The sequence below is a fragment of the Phyllobates terribilis genome, unplaced genomic scaffold, assembly GCF_046119375.1.
Source record: "Phyllobates terribilis strain yellow unplaced genomic scaffold, ASM4611937v1 Scaffold_2615__1_contigs__length_118915, whole genome shotgun sequence".
Classification (NCBI taxonomy): domain Eukaryota; kingdom Metazoa; phylum Chordata; class Amphibia; order Anura; family Dendrobatidae; genus Phyllobates; species Phyllobates terribilis.
In genome coordinates, this window is record NW_027365372.1 from 1 (window position 1) to 17,093 (window position 17,093).

The 17,093-nt window shown below is 44.9% G+C and overlaps 13 non-coding genes across 13 annotated transcripts; all 13 read right to left on the reverse strand.

Moving 5' to 3' along the window:
* Nucleotides 1–129: 129 nt before the first annotated feature.
* LOC141246696 (U2 spliceosomal RNA) lies at nt 130–320 on the reverse strand. The gene has a single exon (XR_012310262.1). It is a non-coding gene; the product is annotated as a U2 spliceosomal RNA (small nuclear RNA).
* Nucleotides 321–1,435: 1,115 nt separating this feature from the next.
* Nucleotides 1,436–1,626, reverse strand: LOC141246745 (U2 spliceosomal RNA). Its single transcript, XR_012310309.1, has one exon. It is a non-coding gene; the product is annotated as a U2 spliceosomal RNA (small nuclear RNA).
* Nucleotides 1,627–2,741: 1,115 nt separating this feature from the next.
* Nucleotides 2,742–2,932, reverse strand: LOC141246757 (U2 spliceosomal RNA). The gene has a single exon (XR_012310320.1). It is a non-coding gene; the product is annotated as a U2 spliceosomal RNA (small nuclear RNA).
* Nucleotides 2,933–4,047: 1,115 nt separating this feature from the next.
* LOC141246768 (U2 spliceosomal RNA) lies at nt 4,048–4,238 on the reverse strand. Its single transcript, XR_012310331.1, has one exon. It is a non-coding gene; the product is annotated as a U2 spliceosomal RNA (small nuclear RNA).
* Nucleotides 4,239–5,353: 1,115 nt separating this feature from the next.
* Nucleotides 5,354–5,544, reverse strand: LOC141246779 (U2 spliceosomal RNA). The gene has a single exon (XR_012310342.1). It is a non-coding gene; the product is annotated as a U2 spliceosomal RNA (small nuclear RNA).
* A 1,115-nt stretch (nt 5,545–6,659) lies between these two features.
* LOC141246702 (U2 spliceosomal RNA) lies at nt 6,660–6,850 on the reverse strand. The gene has a single exon (XR_012310268.1). It is a non-coding gene; the product is annotated as a U2 spliceosomal RNA (small nuclear RNA).
* Nucleotides 6,851–7,965: 1,115 nt separating this feature from the next.
* Nucleotides 7,966–8,156, reverse strand: LOC141246714 (U2 spliceosomal RNA). The gene has a single exon (XR_012310279.1). It is a non-coding gene; the product is annotated as a U2 spliceosomal RNA (small nuclear RNA).
* A 1,115-nt stretch (nt 8,157–9,271) lies between these two features.
* On the reverse strand, nt 9,272–9,462 carry LOC141246725 (U2 spliceosomal RNA). The gene has a single exon (XR_012310290.1). It is a non-coding gene; the product is annotated as a U2 spliceosomal RNA (small nuclear RNA).
* A 1,115-nt stretch (nt 9,463–10,577) lies between these two features.
* LOC141246736 (U2 spliceosomal RNA) lies at nt 10,578–10,768 on the reverse strand. The gene has a single exon (XR_012310301.1). It is a non-coding gene; the product is annotated as a U2 spliceosomal RNA (small nuclear RNA).
* Nucleotides 10,769–11,883: 1,115 nt separating this feature from the next.
* Nucleotides 11,884–12,074, reverse strand: LOC141246739 (U2 spliceosomal RNA). Its single transcript, XR_012310303.1, has one exon. It is a non-coding gene; the product is annotated as a U2 spliceosomal RNA (small nuclear RNA).
* Nucleotides 12,075–13,189: 1,115 nt separating this feature from the next.
* On the reverse strand, nt 13,190–13,380 carry LOC141246740 (U2 spliceosomal RNA). The gene has a single exon (XR_012310304.1). It is a non-coding gene; the product is annotated as a U2 spliceosomal RNA (small nuclear RNA).
* Nucleotides 13,381–14,495: 1,115 nt separating this feature from the next.
* Nucleotides 14,496–14,686, reverse strand: LOC141246741 (U2 spliceosomal RNA). The gene has a single exon (XR_012310305.1). It is a non-coding gene; the product is annotated as a U2 spliceosomal RNA (small nuclear RNA).
* Nucleotides 14,687–15,801: 1,115 nt separating this feature from the next.
* Nucleotides 15,802–15,992, reverse strand: LOC141246742 (U2 spliceosomal RNA). Its single transcript, XR_012310306.1, has one exon. It is a non-coding gene; the product is annotated as a U2 spliceosomal RNA (small nuclear RNA).
* Between the last annotated feature and the right edge of the window lie 1,101 nt (nt 15,993–17,093).

Genomic DNA, 17,093 nt, shown 5'->3' on the forward strand with positions numbered 1-17,093 from the left:
TGAACATGAAAAATCCAATGAGGAGAAGAAAAGCAAAGCCAAAGAGTCCATCCCAAAATCCGACAAACAAGCAAAATGAACAAAAAACATTGAATTCAATTCTTTCTGATTTTAGAAACTGCATTAAAGAAGGGGTGCACCGGTCCTGGAGATACTGCAATACCAGGTCAATGCGTGGAGTGGACAGAGCAAGCTCTTTTTCCATCTCCCTGTTCTAAAAATCCATTTAATATATGGTCCCCAGATAGGGGACGTATCAGATATTAAACTGATAAGAACAGATACTACACTTGATCTTAGCCAAAAGGCCGAGAAGCGATAACCAGAATTGGTTTCAAACTACGGAGCCACCCAAGGATCCTGAAAAGTCCATTTGTGGAGATGAGCTCCTGGACTCCCGTTAAGAAGACATGTTGTCAACCTCTAGATCCCTTACATGCCTGCACTTTTCGGCTTGCTGCTGCTGCAATCCACGCGTTTTAGATCTGCATAACTCCACCTCTTTAAACACAGCACCTTCACCCCCTGCTGTTCCCACCCGCCTCAACACCGTTGGAAGGGAGGAGAACCAATTAAGGCGGGGGGTGGGGTGGAACGAGCAGCTGTCTACCCTTAGCAGGAGGGCTCCTGATTACATACCTCTCCTGCTGCTGCTGCTGCTGGCTGTCCAGCAGCAGACTGAAGGTGGCTGCTGCTGTGCACAGGTATATAAAGGCTCAGAGCCTATTATGACACGCGCAGCCAGCGTTCCATTGCCACATTCCATCTACTGCAGGCAGGATACCTGGCTGGCTGAATGTCGCTGAGAAGCTCACAGAGACCGCCATAAGCAACAGTTTAACAGAATGCCACAGACTAATCAACCAAACTTTTTGGGTTGGGTTCTCTTTTATAGTCTGCAGGCATTAAATGAAAGAAGTCAGTGTTCCAGCAGAAGGAGACAACGTTTCAGAAAAGGCATTGTAGCAAACCAAAAAAGAAATTTTAAGCGCAGCAGAGTAACCAGCGCACATACCTGTTAGCTCAGGTGAGTTTAAAAGGCTGCTGTTGATAACAAGGGCATTTGCTAAATAGATGGTGTGTGTGCAACAATATACTGAAAGGTCAATTATATTGTGCAGCTTATCTCACCACCTGTAGTTATTTAGGTGAAAGCTCCAAAATGCTTGCCTAATATGTCTGTTTATCCAAAAGGAAGTAAAAAGGGAGAGCTAGAAAGATAGCATTGCATCACATTACATGGCAATGCAATGCACAGTTGCTGAAGATGAACCAAAATGAGCTTGTAATCTGGCTTCTGCAACTTTGAACATGAAAAATCCAATGAGGAGAAGAAAAGCAAAGCCAAAGAGTCCATCCCAAAATCCGACAAACAAGCAAAATGAACAAAAAACATTGAATTCAATTCTTTCTGATTTTAGAAACTGCATTAAAGAAGGGGTGCACCGGTCCTGGAGATACTGCAATACCAGGTCAATGCGTGGAGTGGACAGAGCAAGCTCTTTTTCCATCTCCCTGTTCTAAAAATCCATTTAATATATGGTCCCCAGATAGGGGACGTATCAGATATTAAACTGATAAGAACAGATACTACACTTGATCTTAGCCAAAAGGCCGAGAAGCGATAACCAGAATTGGTTTCAAACTACGGAGCCACCCAAGGATCCTGAAAAGTCCATTTGTGGAGATGAGCTCCTGGACTCCCGTTAAGAAGACATGTTGTCAACCTCTAGATCCCTTACATGCCTGCACTTTTCGGCTTGCTGCTGCTGCAATCCACGCGTTTTAGATCTGCATAACTCCACCTCTTTAAACACAGCACCTTCACCCCCTGCTGTTCCCACCCGCCTCAACACCGTTGGAAGGGAGGAGAACCAATTAAGGCGGGGGGTGGGGTGGAACGAGCAGCTGTCTACCCTTAGCAGGAGGGCTCCTGATTACATACCTCTCCTGCTGCTGCTGCTGCTGGCTGTCCAGCAGCAGACTGAAGGTGGCTGCTGCTGTGCACAGGTATATAAAGGCTCAGAGCCTATTATGACACGCGCAGCCAGCGTTCCATTGCCACATTCCATCTACTGCAGGCAGGATACCTGGCTGGCTGAATGTCGCTGAGAAGCTCACAGAGACCGCCATAAGCAACAGTTTAACAGAATGCCACAGACTAATCAACCAAACTTTTTGGGTTGGGTTCTCTTTTATAGTCTGCAGGCATTAAATGAAAGAAGTCAGTGTTCCAGCAGAAGGAGACAACGTTTCAGAAAAGGCATTGTAGCAAACCAAAAAAGAAATTTTAAGCGCAGCAGAGTAACCAGCGCACATACCTGTTAGCTCAGGTGAGTTTAAAAGGCTGCTGTTGATAACAAGGGCATTTGCTAAATAGATGGTGTGTGTGCAACAATATACTGAAAGGTCAATTATATTGTGCAGCTTATCTCACCACCTGTAGTTATTTAGGTGAAAGCTCCAAAATGCTTGCCTAATATGTCTGTTTATCCAAAAGGAAGTAAAAAGGGAGAGCTAGAAAGATAGCATTGCATCACATTACATGGCAATGCAATGCACAGTTGCTGAAGATGAACCAAAATGAGCTTGTAATCTGGCTTCTGCAACTTTGAACATGAAAAATCCAATGAGGAGAAGAAAAGCAAAGCCAAAGAGTCCATCCCAAAATCCGACAAACAAGCAAAATGAACAAAAAACATTGAATTCAATTCTTTCTGATTTTAGAAACTGCATTAAAGAAGGGGTGCACCGGTCCTGGAGATACTGCAATACCAGGTCAATGCGTGGAGTGGACAGAGCAAGCTCTTTTTCCATCTCCCTGTTCTAAAAATCCATTTAATATATGGTCCCCAGATAGGGGACGTATCAGATATTAAACTGATAAGAACAGATACTACACTTGATCTTAGCCAAAAGGCCGAGAAGCGATAACCAGAATTGGTTTCAAACTACGGAGCCACCCAAGGATCCTGAAAAGTCCATTTGTGGAGATGAGCTCCTGGACTCCCGTTAAGAAGACATGTTGTCAACCTCTAGATCCCTTACATGCCTGCACTTTTCGGCTTGCTGCTGCTGCAATCCACGCGTTTTAGATCTGCATAACTCCACCTCTTTAAACACAGCACCTTCACCCCCTGCTGTTCCCACCCGCCTCAACACCGTTGGAAGGGAGGAGAACCAATTAAGGCGGGGGGTGGGGTGGAACGAGCAGCTGTCTACCCTTAGCAGGAGGGCTCCTGATTACATACCTCTCCTGCTGCTGCTGCTGCTGGCTGTCCAGCAGCAGACTGAAGGTGGCTGCTGCTGTGCACAGGTATATAAAGGCTCAGAGCCTATTATGACACGTGCAGCCAGCGTTCCATTGCCACATTCCATCTACTGCAGGCAGGATACCTGGCTGGCTGAATGTCGCTGAGAAGCTCACAGAGACCGCCATAAGCAACAGTTTAACAGAATGCCACAGACTAATCAACCAAACTTTTTGGGTTGGGTTCTCTTTTATAGTCTGCAGGCATTAAATGAAAGAAGTCAGTGTTCCAGCAGAAGGAGACAACGTTTCAGAAAAGGCATTGTAGCAAACCAAAAAAGAAATTTTAAGCGCAGCAGAGTAACCAGCGCACATACCTGTTAGCTCAGGTGAGTTTAAAAGGCTGCTGTTGATAACAAGGGCATTTGCTAAATAGATGGTGTGTGTGCAACAATATACTGAAAGGTCAATTATATTGTGCAGCTTATCTCACCACCTGTAGTTATTTAGGTGAAAGCTCCAAAATGCTTGCCTAATATGTCTGTTTATCCAAAAGGAAGTAAAAAGGGAGAGCTAGAAAGATAGCATTGCATCACATTACATGGCAATGCAATGCACAGTTGCTGAAGATGAACCAAAATGAGCTTGTAATCTGGCTTCTGCAACTTTGAACATGAAAAATCCAATGAGGAGAAGAAAAGCAAAGCCAAAGAGTCCATCCCAAAATCCGACAAACAAGCAAAATGAACAAAAAACATTGAATTCAATTCTTTCTGATTTTAGAAACTGCATTAAAGAAGGGGTGCACCGGTCCTGGAGATACTGCAATACCAGGTCAATGCGTGGAGTGGACAGAGCAAGCTCTTTTTCCATCTCCCTGTTCTAAAAATCCATTTAATATATGGTCCCCAGATAGGGGACGTATCAGATATTAAACTGATAAGAACAGATACTACACTTGATCTTAGCCAAAAGGCCGAGAAGCGATAACCAGAATTGGTTTCAAACTACGGAGCCACCCAAGGATCCTGAAAAGTCCATTTGTGGAGATGAGCTCCTGGACTCCCGTTAAGAAGACATGTTGTCAACCTCTAGATCCCTTACATGCCTGCACTTTTCGGCTTGCTGCTGCTGCAATCCACGCGTTTTAGATCTGCATAACTCCACCTCTTTAAACACAGCACCTTCACCCCCTGCTGTTCCCACCCGCCTCAACACCGTTGGAAGGGAGGAGAACCAATTAAGGCGGGGGGTGGGGTGGAACGAGCAGCTGTCTACCCTTAGCAGGAGGGCTCCTGATTACATACCTCTCCTGCTGCTGCTGCTGCTGGCTGTCCAGCAGCAGACTGAAGGTGGCTGCTGCTGTGCACAGGTATATAAAGGCTCAGAGCCTATTATGACACGCGCAGCCAGCGTTCCATTGCCACATTCCATCTACTGCAGGCAGGATACCTGGCTGGCTGAATGTCGCTGAGAAGCTCACAGAGACCGCCATAAGCAACAGTTTAACAGAATGCCACAGACTAATCAACCAAACTTTTTGGGTTGGGTTCTCTTTTATAGTCTGCAGGCATTAAATGAAAGAAGTCAGTGTTCCAGCAGAAGGAGACAACGTTTCAGAAAAGGCATTGTAGCAAACCAAAAAAGAAATTTTAAGCGCAGCAGAGTAACCAGCGCACATACCTGTTAGCTCAGGTGAGTTTAAAAGGCTGCTGTTGATAACAAGGGCATTTGCTAAATAGATGGTGTGTGTGCAACAATATACTGAAAGGTCAATTATATTGTGCAGCTTATCTCACCACCTGTAGTTATTTAGGTGAAAGCTCCAAAATGCTTGCCTAATATGTCTGTTTATCCAAAAGGAAGTAAAAAGGGAGAGCTAGAAAGATAGCATTGCATCACATTACATGGCAATGCAATGCACAGTTGCTGAAGATGAACCAAAATGAGCTTGTAATCTGGCTTCTGCAACTTTGAACATGAAAAATCCAATGAGGAGAAGAAAAGCAAAGCCAAAGAGTCCATCCCAAAATCCGACAAACAAGCAAAATGAACAAAAAACATTGAATTCAATTCTTTCTGATTTTAGAAACTGCATTAAAGAAGGGGTGCACCGGTCCTGGAGATACTGCAATACCAGGTCAATGCGTGGAGTGGACAGAGCAAGCTCTTTTTCCATCTCCCTGTTCTAAAAATCCATTTAATATATGGTCCCCAGATAGGGGACGTATCAGATATTAAACTGATAAGAACAGATACTACACTTGATCTTAGCCAAAAGGCCGAGAAGCGATAACCAGAATTGGTTTCAAACTACGGAGCCACCCAAGGATCCTGAAAAGTCCATTTGTGGAGATGAGCTCCTGGACTCCCGTTAAGAAGACATGTTGTCAACCTCTAGATCCCTTACATGCCTGCACTTTTCGGCTTGCTGCTGCTGCAATCCACGCGTTTTAGATCTGCATAACTCCACCTCTTTAAACACAGCACCTTCACCCCCTGCTGTTCCCACCCGCCTCAACACCGTTGGAAGGGAGGAGAACCAATTAAGGCGGGGGGTGGGGTGGAACGAGCAGCTGTCTACCCTTAGCAGGAGGGCTCCTGATTACATACCTCTCCTGCTGCTGCTGCTGCTGGCTGTCCAGCAGCAGACTGAAGGTGGCTGCTGCTGTGCACAGGTATATAAAGGCTCAGAGCCTATTATGACACGCGCAGCCAGCGTTCCATTGCCACATTCCATCTACTGCAGGCAGGATACCTGGCTGGCTGAATGTCGCTGAGAAGCTCACAGAGACCGCCATAAGCAACAGTTTAACAGAATGCCACAGACTAATCAACCAAACTTTTTGGGTTGGGTTCTCTTTTATAGTCTGCAGGCATTAAATGAAAGAAGTCAGTGTTCCAGCAGAAGGAGACAACGTTTCAGAAAAGGCATTGTAGCAAACCAAAAAAGAAATTTTAAGCGCAGCAGAGTAACCAGCGCACATACCTGTTAGCTCAGGTGAGTTTAAAAGGCTGCTGTTGATAACAAGGGCATTTGCTAAATAGATGGTGTGTGTGCAACAATATACTGAAAGGTCAATTATATTGTGCAGCTTATCTCACCACCTGTAGTTATTTAGGTGAAAGCTCCAAAATGCTTGCCTAATATGTCTGTTTATCCAAAAGGAAGTAAAAAGGGAGAGCTAGAAAGATAGCATTGCATCACATTACATGGCAATGCAATGCACAGTTGCTGAAGATGAACCAAAATGAGCTTGTAATCTGGCTTCTGCAACTTTGAACATGAAAAATCCAATGAGGAGAAGAAAAGCAAAGCCAAAGAGTCCATCCCAAAATCCGACAAACAAGCAAAATGAACAAAAAACATTGAATTCAATTCTTTCTGATTTTAGAAACTGCATTAAAGAAGGGGTGCACCGGTCCTGGAGATACTGCAATACCAGGTCAATGCGTGGAGTGGACAGAGCAAGCTCTTTTTCCATCTCCCTGTTCTAAAAATCCATTTAATATATGGTCCCCAGATAGGGGACGTATCAGATATTAAACTGATAAGAACAGATACTACACTTGATCTTAGCCAAAAGGCCGAGAAGCGATAACCAGAATTGGTTTCAAACTACGGAGCCACCCAAGGATCCTGAAAAGTCCATTTGTGGAGATGAGCTCCTGGACTCCCGTTAAGAAGACATGTTGTCAACCTCTAGATCCCTTACATGCCTGCACTTTTCGGCTTGCTGCTGCTGCAATCCACGCGTTTTAGATCTGCATAACTCCACCTCTTTAAACACAGCACCTTCACCCCCTGCTGTTCCCACCCGCCTCAACACCGTTGGAAGGGAGGAGAACCAATTAAGGCGGGGGGTGGGGTGGAACGAGCAGCTGTCTACCCTTAGCAGGAGGGCTCCTGATTACATACCTCTCCTGCTGCTGCTGCTGCTGGCTGTCCAGCAGCAGACTGAAGGTGGCTGCTGCTGTGCACAGGTATATAAAGGCTCAGAGCCTATTATGACACGCGCAGCCAGCGTTCCATTGCCACATTCCATCTACTGCAGGCAGGATACCTGGCTGGCTGAATGTCGCTGAGAAGCTCACAGAGACCGCCATAAGCAACAGTTTAACAGAATGCCACAGACTAATCAACCAAACTTTTTGGGTTGGGTTCTCTTTTATAGTCTGCAGGCATTAAATGAAAGAAGTCAGTGTTCCAGCAGAAGGAGACAACGTTTCAGAAAAGGCATTGTAGCAAACCAAAAAAGAAATTTTAAGCGCAGCAGAGTAACCAGCGCACATACCTGTTAGCTCAGGTGAGTTTAAAAGGCTGCTGTTGATAACAAGGGCATTTGCTAAATAGATGGTGTGTGTGCAACAATATACTGAAAGGTCAATTATATTGTGCAGCTTATCTCACCACCTGTAGTTATTTAGGTGAAAGCTCCAAAATGCTTGCCTAATATGTCTGTTTATCCAAAAGGAAGTAAAAAGGGAGAGCTAGAAAGATAGCATTGCATCACATTACATGGCAATGCAATGCACAGTTGCTGAAGATGAACCAAAATGAGCTTGTAATCTGGCTTCTGCAACTTTGAACATGAAAAATCCAATGAGGAGAAGAAAAGCAAAGCCAAAGAGTCCATCCCAAAATCCGACAAACAAGCAAAATGAACAAAAAACATTGAATTCAATTCTTTCTGATTTTAGAAACTGCATTAAAGAAGGGGTGCACCGGTCCTGGAGATACTGCAATACCAGGTCAATGCGTGGAGTGGACAGAGCAAGCTCTTTTTCCATCTCCCTGTTCTAAAAATCCATTTAATATATGGTCCCCAGATAGGGGACGTATCAGATATTAAACTGATAAGAACAGATACTACACTTGATCTTAGCCAAAAGGCCGAGAAGCGATAACCAGAATTGGTTTCAAACTACGGAGCCACCCAAGGATCCTGAAAAGTCCATTTGTGGAGATGAGCTCCTGGACTCCCGTTAAGAAGACATGTTGTCAACCTCTAGATCCCTTACATGCCTGCACTTTTCGGCTTGCTGCTGCTGCAATCCACGCGTTTTAGATCTGCATAACTCCACCTCTTTAAACACAGCACCTTCACCCCCTGCTGTTCCCACCCGCCTCAACACCGTTGGAAGGGAGGAGAACCAATTAAGGCGGGGGGTGGGGTGGAACGAGCAGCTGTCTACCCTTAGCAGGAGGGCTCCTGATTACATACCTCTCCTGCTGCTGCTGCTGCTGGCTGTCCAGCAGCAGACTGAAGGTGGCTGCTGCTGTGCACAGGTATATAAAGGCTCAGAGCCTATTATGACACGCGCAGCCAGCGTTCCATTGCCACATTCCATCTACTGCAGGCAGGATACCTGGCTGGCTGAATGTCGCTGAGAAGCTCACAGAGACCGCCATAAGCAACAGTTTAACAGAATGCCACAGACTAATCAACCAAACTTTTTGGGTTGGGTTCTCTTTTATAGTCTGCAGGCATTAAATGAAAGAAGTCAGTGTTCCAGCAGAAGGAGACAACGTTTCAGAAAAGGCATTGTAGCAAACCAAAAAAGAAATTTTAAGCGCAGCAGAGTAACCAGCGCACATACCTGTTAGCTCAGGTGAGTTTAAAAGGCTGCTGTTGATAACAAGGGCATTTGCTAAATAGATGGTGTGTGTGCAACAATATACTGAAAGGTCAATTATATTGTGCAGCTTATCTCACCACCTGTAGTTATTTAGGTGAAAGCTCCAAAATGCTTGCCTAATATGTCTGTTTATCCAAAAGGAAGTAAAAAGGGAGAGCTAGAAAGATAGCATTGCATCACATTACATGGCAATGCAATGCACAGTTGCTGAAGATGAACCAAAATGAGCTTGTAATCTGGCTTCTGCAACTTTGAACATGAAAAATCCAATGAGGAGAAGAAAAGCAAAGCCAAAGAGTCCATCCCAAAATCCGACAAACAAGCAAAATGAACAAAAAACATTGAATTCAATTCTTTCTGATTTTAGAAACTGCATTAAAGAAGGGGTGCACCGGTCCTGGAGATACTGCAATACCAGGTCAATGCGTGGAGTGGACAGAGCAAGCTCTTTTTCCATCTCCCTGTTCTAAAAATCCATTTAATATATGGTCCCCAGATAGGGGACGTATCAGATATTAAACTGATAAGAACAGATACTACACTTGATCTTAGCCAAAAGGCCGAGAAGCGATAACCAGAATTGGTTTCAAACTACGGAGCCACCCAAGGATCCTGAAAAGTCCATTTGTGGAGATGAGCTCCTGGACTCCCGTTAAGAAGACATGTTGTCAACCTCTAGATCCCTTACATGCCTGCACTTTTCGGCTTGCTGCTGCTGCAATCCACGCGTTTTAGATCTGCATAACTCCACCTCTTTAAACACAGCACCTTCACCCCCTGCTGTTCCCACCCGCCTCAACACCGTTGGAAGGGAGGAGAACCAATTAAGGCGGGGGGTGGGGTGGAACGAGCAGCTGTCTACCCTTAGCAGGAGGGCTCCTGATTACATACCTCTCCTGCTGCTGCTGCTGCTGGCTGTCCAGCAGCAGACTGAAGGTGGCTGCTGCTGTGCACAGGTATATAAAGGCTCAGAGCCTATTATGACACGCGCAGCCAGCGTTCCATTGCCACATTCCATCTACTGCAGGCAGGATACCTGGCTGGCTGAATGTCGCTGAGAAGCTCACAGAGACCGCCATAAGCAACAGTTTAACAGAATGCCACAGACTAATCAACCAAACTTTTTGGGTTGGGTTCTCTTTTATAGTCTGCAGGCATTAAATGAAAGAAGTCAGTGTTCCAGCAGAAGGAGACAACGTTTCAGAAAAGGCATTGTAGCAAACCAAAAAAGAAATTTTAAGCGCAGCAGAGTAACCAGCGCACATACCTGTTAGCTCAGGTGAGTTTAAAAGGCTGCTGTTGATAACAAGGGCATTTGCTAAATAGATGGTGTGTGTGCAACAATATACTGAAAGGTCAATTATATTGTGCAGCTTATCTCACCACCTGTAGTTATTTAGGTGAAAGCTCCAAAATGCTTGCCTAATATGTCTGTTTATCCAAAAGGAAGTAAAAAGGGAGAGCTAGAAAGATAGCATTGCATCACATTACATGGCAATGCAATGCACAGTTGCTGAAGATGAACCAAAATGAGCTTGTAATCTGGCTTCTGCAACTTTGAACATGAAAAATCCAATGAGGAGAAGAAAAGCAAAGCCAAAGAGTCCATCCCAAAATCCGACAAACAAGCAAAATGAACAAAAAACATTGAATTCAATTCTTTCTGATTTTAGAAACTGCATTAAAGAAGGGGTGCACCGGTCCTGGAGATACTGCAATACCAGGTCAATGCGTGGAGTGGACAGAGCAAGCTCTTTTTCCATCTCCCTGTTCTAAAAATCCATTTAATATATGGTCCCCAGATAGGGGACGTATCAGATATTAAACTGATAAGAACAGATACTACACTTGATCTTAGCCAAAAGGCCGAGAAGCGATAACCAGAATTGGTTTCAAACTACGGAGCCACCCAAGGATCCTGAAAAGTCCATTTGTGGAGATGAGCTCCTGGACTCCCGTTAAGAAGACATGTTGTCAACCTCTAGATCCCTTACATGCCTGCACTTTTCGGCTTGCTGCTGCTGCAATCCACGCGTTTTAGATCTGCATAACTCCACCTCTTTAAACACAGCACCTTCACCCCCTGCTGTTCCCACCCGCCTCAACACCGTTGGAAGGGAGGAGAACCAATTAAGGCGGGGGGTGGGGTGGAACGAGCAGCTGTCTACCCTTAGCAGGAGGGCTCCTGATTACATACCTCTCCTGCTGCTGCTGCTGCTGGCTGTCCAGCAGCAGACTGAAGGTGGCTGCTGCTGTGCACAGGTATATAAAGGCTCAGAGCCTATTATGACACGCGCAGCCAGCGTTCCATTGCCACATTCCATCTACTGCAGGCAGGATACCTGGCTGGCTGAATGTCGCTGAGAAGCTCACAGAGACCGCCATAAGCAACAGTTTAACAGAATGCCACAGACTAATCAACCAAACTTTTTGGGTTGGGTTCTCTTTTATAGTCTGCAGGCATTAAATGAAAGAAGTCAGTGTTCCAGCAGAAGGAGACAACGTTTCAGAAAAGGCATTGTAGCAAACCAAAAAAGAAATTTTAAGCGCAGCAGAGTAACCAGCGCACATACCTGTTAGCTCAGGTGAGTTTAAAAGGCTGCTGTTGATAACAAGGGCATTTGCTAAATAGATGGTGTGTGTGCAACAATATACTGAAAGGTCAATTATATTGTGCAGCTTATCTCACCACCTGTAGTTATTTAGGTGAAAGCTCCAAAATGCTTGCCTAATATGTCTGTTTATCCAAAAGGAAGTAAAAAGGGAGAGCTAGAAAGATAGCATTGCATCACATTACATGGCAATGCAATGCACAGTTGCTGAAGATGAACCAAAATGAGCTTGTAATCTGGCTTCTGCAACTTTGAACATGAAAAATCCAATGAGGAGAAGAAAAGCAAAGCCAAAGAGTCCATCCCAAAATCCGACAAACAAGCAAAATGAACAAAAAACATTGAATTCAATTCTTTCTGATTTTAGAAACTGCATTAAAGAAGGGGTGCACCGGTCCTGGAGATACTGCAATACCAGGTCAATGCGTGGAGTGGACAGAGCAAGCTCTTTTTCCATCTCCCTGTTCTAAAAATCCATTTAATATATGGTCCCCAGATAGGGGACGTATCAGATATTAAACTGATAAGAACAGATACTACACTTGATCTTAGCCAAAAGGCCGAGAAGCGATAACCAGAATTGATTTCAAACTACGGAGCCACCCAAGGATCCTGAAAAGTCCATTTGTGGAGATGAGCTCCTGGACTCCCGTTAAGAAGACATGTTGTCAACCTCTAGATCCCTTACATGCCTGCACTTTTCGGCTTGCTGCTGCTGCAATCCACGCGTTTTAGATCTGCATAACTCCACCTCTTTAAACACAGCACCTTCACCCCCTGCTGTTCCCACCCGCCTCAACACCGTTGGAAGGGAGGAGAACCAATTAAGGCGGGGGGTGGGGTGGAACGAGCAGCTGTCTACCCTTAGCAGGAGGGCTCCTGATTACATACCTCTCCTGCTGCTGCTGCTGCTGGCTGTCCAGCAGCAGACTGAAGGTGGCTGCTGCTGTGCACAGGTATATAAAGGCTCAGAGCCTATTATGACACGCGCAGCCAGCGTTCCATTGCCACATTCCATCTACTGCAGGCAGGATACCTGGCTGGCTGAATGTCGCTGAGAAGCTCACAGAGACCGCCATAAGCAACAGTTTAACAGAATGCCACAGACTAATCAACCAAACTTTTTGGGTTGGGTTCTCTTTTATAGTCTGCAGGCATTAAATGAAAGAAGTCAGTGTTCCAGCAGAAGGAGACAACGTTTCAGAAAAGGCATTGTAGCAAACCAAAAAAGAAATTTTAAGCGCAGCAGAGTAACCAGCGCACATACCTGTTAGCTCAGGTGAGTTTAAAAGGCTGCTGTTGATAACAAGGGCATTTGCTAAATAGATGGTGTGTGTGCAACAATATACTGAAAGGTCAATTATATTGTGCAGCTTATCTCACCACCTGTAGTTATTTAGGTGAAAGCTCCAAAATGCTTGCCTAATATGTCTGTTTATCCAAAAGGAAGTAAAAAGGGAGAGCTAGAAAGATAGCATTGCATCACATTACATGGCAATGCAATGCACAGTTGCTGAAGATGAACCAAAATGAGCTTGTAATCTGGCTTCTGCAACTTTGAACATGAAAAATCCAATGAGGAGAAGAAAAGCAAAGCCAAAGAGTCCATCCCAAAATCCGACAAACAAGCAAAATGAACAAAAAACATTGAATTCAATTCTTTCTGATTTTAGAAACTGCATTAAAGAAGGGGTGCACCGGTCCTGGAGATACTGCAATACCAGGTCAATGCGTGGAGTGGACAGAGCAAGCTCTTTTTCCATCTCCCTGTTCTAAAAATCCATTTAATATATGGTCCCCAGATAGGGGACGTATCAGATATTAAACTGATAAGAACAGATACTACACTTGATCTTAGCCAAAAGGCCGAGAAGCGATAACCAGAATTGGTTTCAAACTACGGAGCCACCCAAGGATCCTGAAAAGTCCATTTGTGGAGATGAGCTCCTGGACTCCCGTTAAGAAGACATGTTGTCAACCTCTAGATCCCTTACATGCCTGCACTTTTCGGCTTGCTGCTGCTGCAATCCACGCGTTTTAGATCTGCATAACTCCACCTCTTTAAACACAGCACCTTCACCCCCTGCTGTTCCCACCCGCCTCAACACCGTTGGAAGGGAGGAGAACCAATTAAGGCGGGGGGTGGGGTGGAACGAGCAGCTGTCTACCCTTAGCAGGAGGGCTCCTGATTACATACCTCTCCTGCTGCTGCTGCTGCTGGCTGTCCAGCAGCAGACTGAAGGTGGCTGCTGCTGTGCACAGGTATATAAAGGCTCAGAGCCTATTATGACACGCGCAGCCAGCGTTCCATTGCCACATTCCATCTACTGCAGGCAGGATACCTGGCTGGCTGAATGTCGCTGAGAAGCTCACAGAGACCGCCATAAGCAACAGTTTAACAGAATGCCACAGACTAATCAACCAAACTTTTTGGGTTGGGTTCTCTTTTATAGTCTGCAGGCATTAAATGAAAGAAGTCAGTGTTCCAGCAGAAGGAGACAACGTTTCAGAAAAGGCATTGTAGCAAACCAAAAAAGAAATTTTAAGCGCAGCAGAGTAACCAGCGCACATACCTGTTAGCTCAGGTGAGTTTAAAAGGCTGCTGTTGATAACAAGGGCATTTGCTAAATAGATGGTGTGTGTGCAACAATATACTGAAAGGTCAATTATATTGTGCAGCTTATCTCACCACCTGTAGTTATTTAGGTGAAAGCTCCAAAATGCTTGCCTAATATGTCTGTTTATCCAAAAGGAAGTAAAAAGGGAGAGCTAGAAAGATAGCATTGCATCACATTACATGGCAATGCAATGCACAGTTGCTGAAGATGAACCAAAATGAGCTTGTAATCTGGCTTCTGCAACTTTGAACATGAAAAATCCAATGAGGAGAAGAAAAGCAAAGCCAAAGAGTCCATCCCAAAATCCGACAAACAAGCAAAATGAACAAAAAACATTGAATTCAATTCTTTCTGATTTTAGAAACTGCATTAAAGAAGGGGTGCACCGGTCCTGGAGATACTGCAATACCAGGTCAATGCGTGGAGTGGACAGAGCAAGCTCTTTTTCCATCTCCCTGTTCTAAAAATCCATTTAATATATGGTCCCCAGATAGGGGACGTATCAGATATTAAACTGATAAGAACAGATACTACACTTGATCTTAGCCAAAAGGCCGAGAAGCGATAACCAGAATTGGTTTCAAACTACGGAGCCACCCAAGGATCCTGAAAAGTCCATTTGTGGAGATGAGCTCCTGGACTCCCGTTAAGAAGACATGTTGTCAACCTCTAGATCCCTTACATGCCTGCACTTTTCGGCTTGCTGCTGCTGCAATCCACGCGTTTTAGATCTGCATAACTCCACCTCTTTAAACACAGCACCTTCACCCCCTGCTGTTCCCACCCGCCTCAACACCGTTGGAAGGGAGGAGAACCAATTAAGGCGGGGGGTGGGGTGGAACGAGCAGCTGTCTACCCTTAGCAGGAGGGCTCCTGATTACATACCTCTCCTGCTGCTGCTGCTGCTGGCTGTCCAGCAGCAGACTGAAGGTGGCTGCTGCTGTGCACAGGTATATAAAGGCTCAGAGCCTATTATGACACGCGCAGCCAGCGTTCCATTGCCACATTCCATCTACTGCAGGCAGGATACCTGGCTGGCTGAATGTCGCTGAGAAGCTCACAGAGACCGCCATAAGCAACAGTTTAACAGAATGCCACAGACTAATCAACCAAACTTTTTGGGTTGGGTTCTCTTTTATAGTCTGCAGGCATTAAATGAAAGAAGTCAGTGTTCCAGCAGAAGGAGACAACGTTTCAGAAAAGGCATTGTAGCAAACCAAAAAAGAAATTTTAAGCGCAGCAGAGTAACCAGCGCACATACCTGTTAGCTCAGGTGAGTTTAAAAGGCTGCTGTTGATAACAAGGGCATTTGCTAAATAGATGGTGTGTGTGCAACAATATACTGAAAGGTCAATTATATTGTGCAGCTTATCTCACCACCTGTAGTTATTTAGGTGAAAGCTCCAAAATGCTTGCCTAATATGTCTGTTTATCCAAAAGGAAGTAAAAAGGGAGAGCTAGAAAGATAGCATTGCATCACATTACATGGCAATGCAATGCACAGTTGCTGAAGATGAACCAAAATGAGCTTGTAATCTGGCTTCTGCAACTTTGAACATGAAAAATCCAATGAGGAGAAGAAAAGCAAAGCCAAAGAGTCCATCCCAAAATCCGACAAACAAGCAAAATGAACAAAAAACATTGAATTCAATTCTTTCTGATTTTAGAAACTGCATTAAAGAAGGGGTGCACCGGTCCTGGAGATACTGCAATACCAGGTCAATGCGTGGAGTGGACAGAGCAAGCTCTTTTTCCATCTCCCTGTTCTAAAAATCCATTTAATATATGGTCCCCAGATAGGGGACGTATCAGATATTAAACTGATAAGAACAGATACTACACTTGATCTTAGCCAAAAGGCCGAGAAGCGATAACCAGAATTGGTTTCAAACTACGGAGCCACCCAAGGATCCTGAAAAGTCCATTTGTGGAGATGAGCTCCTGGACTCCCGTTAAGAAGACATGTTGTCAACCTCTAGATCCCTTACATGCCTGCACTTTTCGGCTTGCTGCTGCTGCAATCCACGCGTTTTAGATCTGCATAACTCCACCTCTTTAAACACAGCACCTTCACCCCCTGCTGTTCCCACCCGCCTCAACACCGTTGGAAGGGAGGAGAACCAATTAAGGCGGGGGGTGGGGTGGAACGAGCAGCTGTCTACCCTTAGCAGGAGGGCTCCTGATTACATACCTCTCCTGCTGCTGCTGCTGCTGGCTGTCCAGCAGCAGACTGAAGGTGGCTGCTGCTGTGCACAGGTATATAAAGGCTCAGAGCCTATTATGACACGCGCAGCCAGCGTTCCATTGCCACATTCCATCTACTGCAGGCAGGATACCTGGCTGGCTGAATGTCGCTGAGAAGCTCACAGAGACCGCCATAAGCAACAGTTTAACAGAATGCCACAGACTAATCAACCAAACTTTTTGGGTTGGGTTCTCTTTTATAGTCTGCAGGCATTAAATGAAAGAAGTCAGTGTTCCAGCAGAAGGAGACAACGTTTCAGAAAAGGCATTGTAGCAAACCAAAAAAGAAATTTTAAGCGCAGCAGAGTAACCAGCGCACATACCTGTTAGCTCAGGTGAGTTTAAAAGGCTGCTGTTGATAACAAGGGCATTTGCTAAATAGATGGTGTGTGTGCAACAATATACTGAAAGGTCAATTATATTGTGCAGCTTATCTCACCACCTGTAGTTATTTAGGTGAAAGCTCCAAAATGCTTGCCTAATATGTCTGTTTATCCAAAAGGAAGTAAAAAGGGAGAGCTAGAAAGATAGCATTGCATCACATTACATGGCAATGCAATGCACAGTTGCTGAAGATGAACCAAAATGAGCTTGTAATCTGGCTTCTGCAACTTTGAACATGAAAAATCCAATGAGGAGAAGAAAAGCAAAGCCAAAGAGTCCATCCCAAAATCCGACAAACAAGCAAAATGAACAAAAAACATTGAATTCAATTCTTTCTGATTTTAG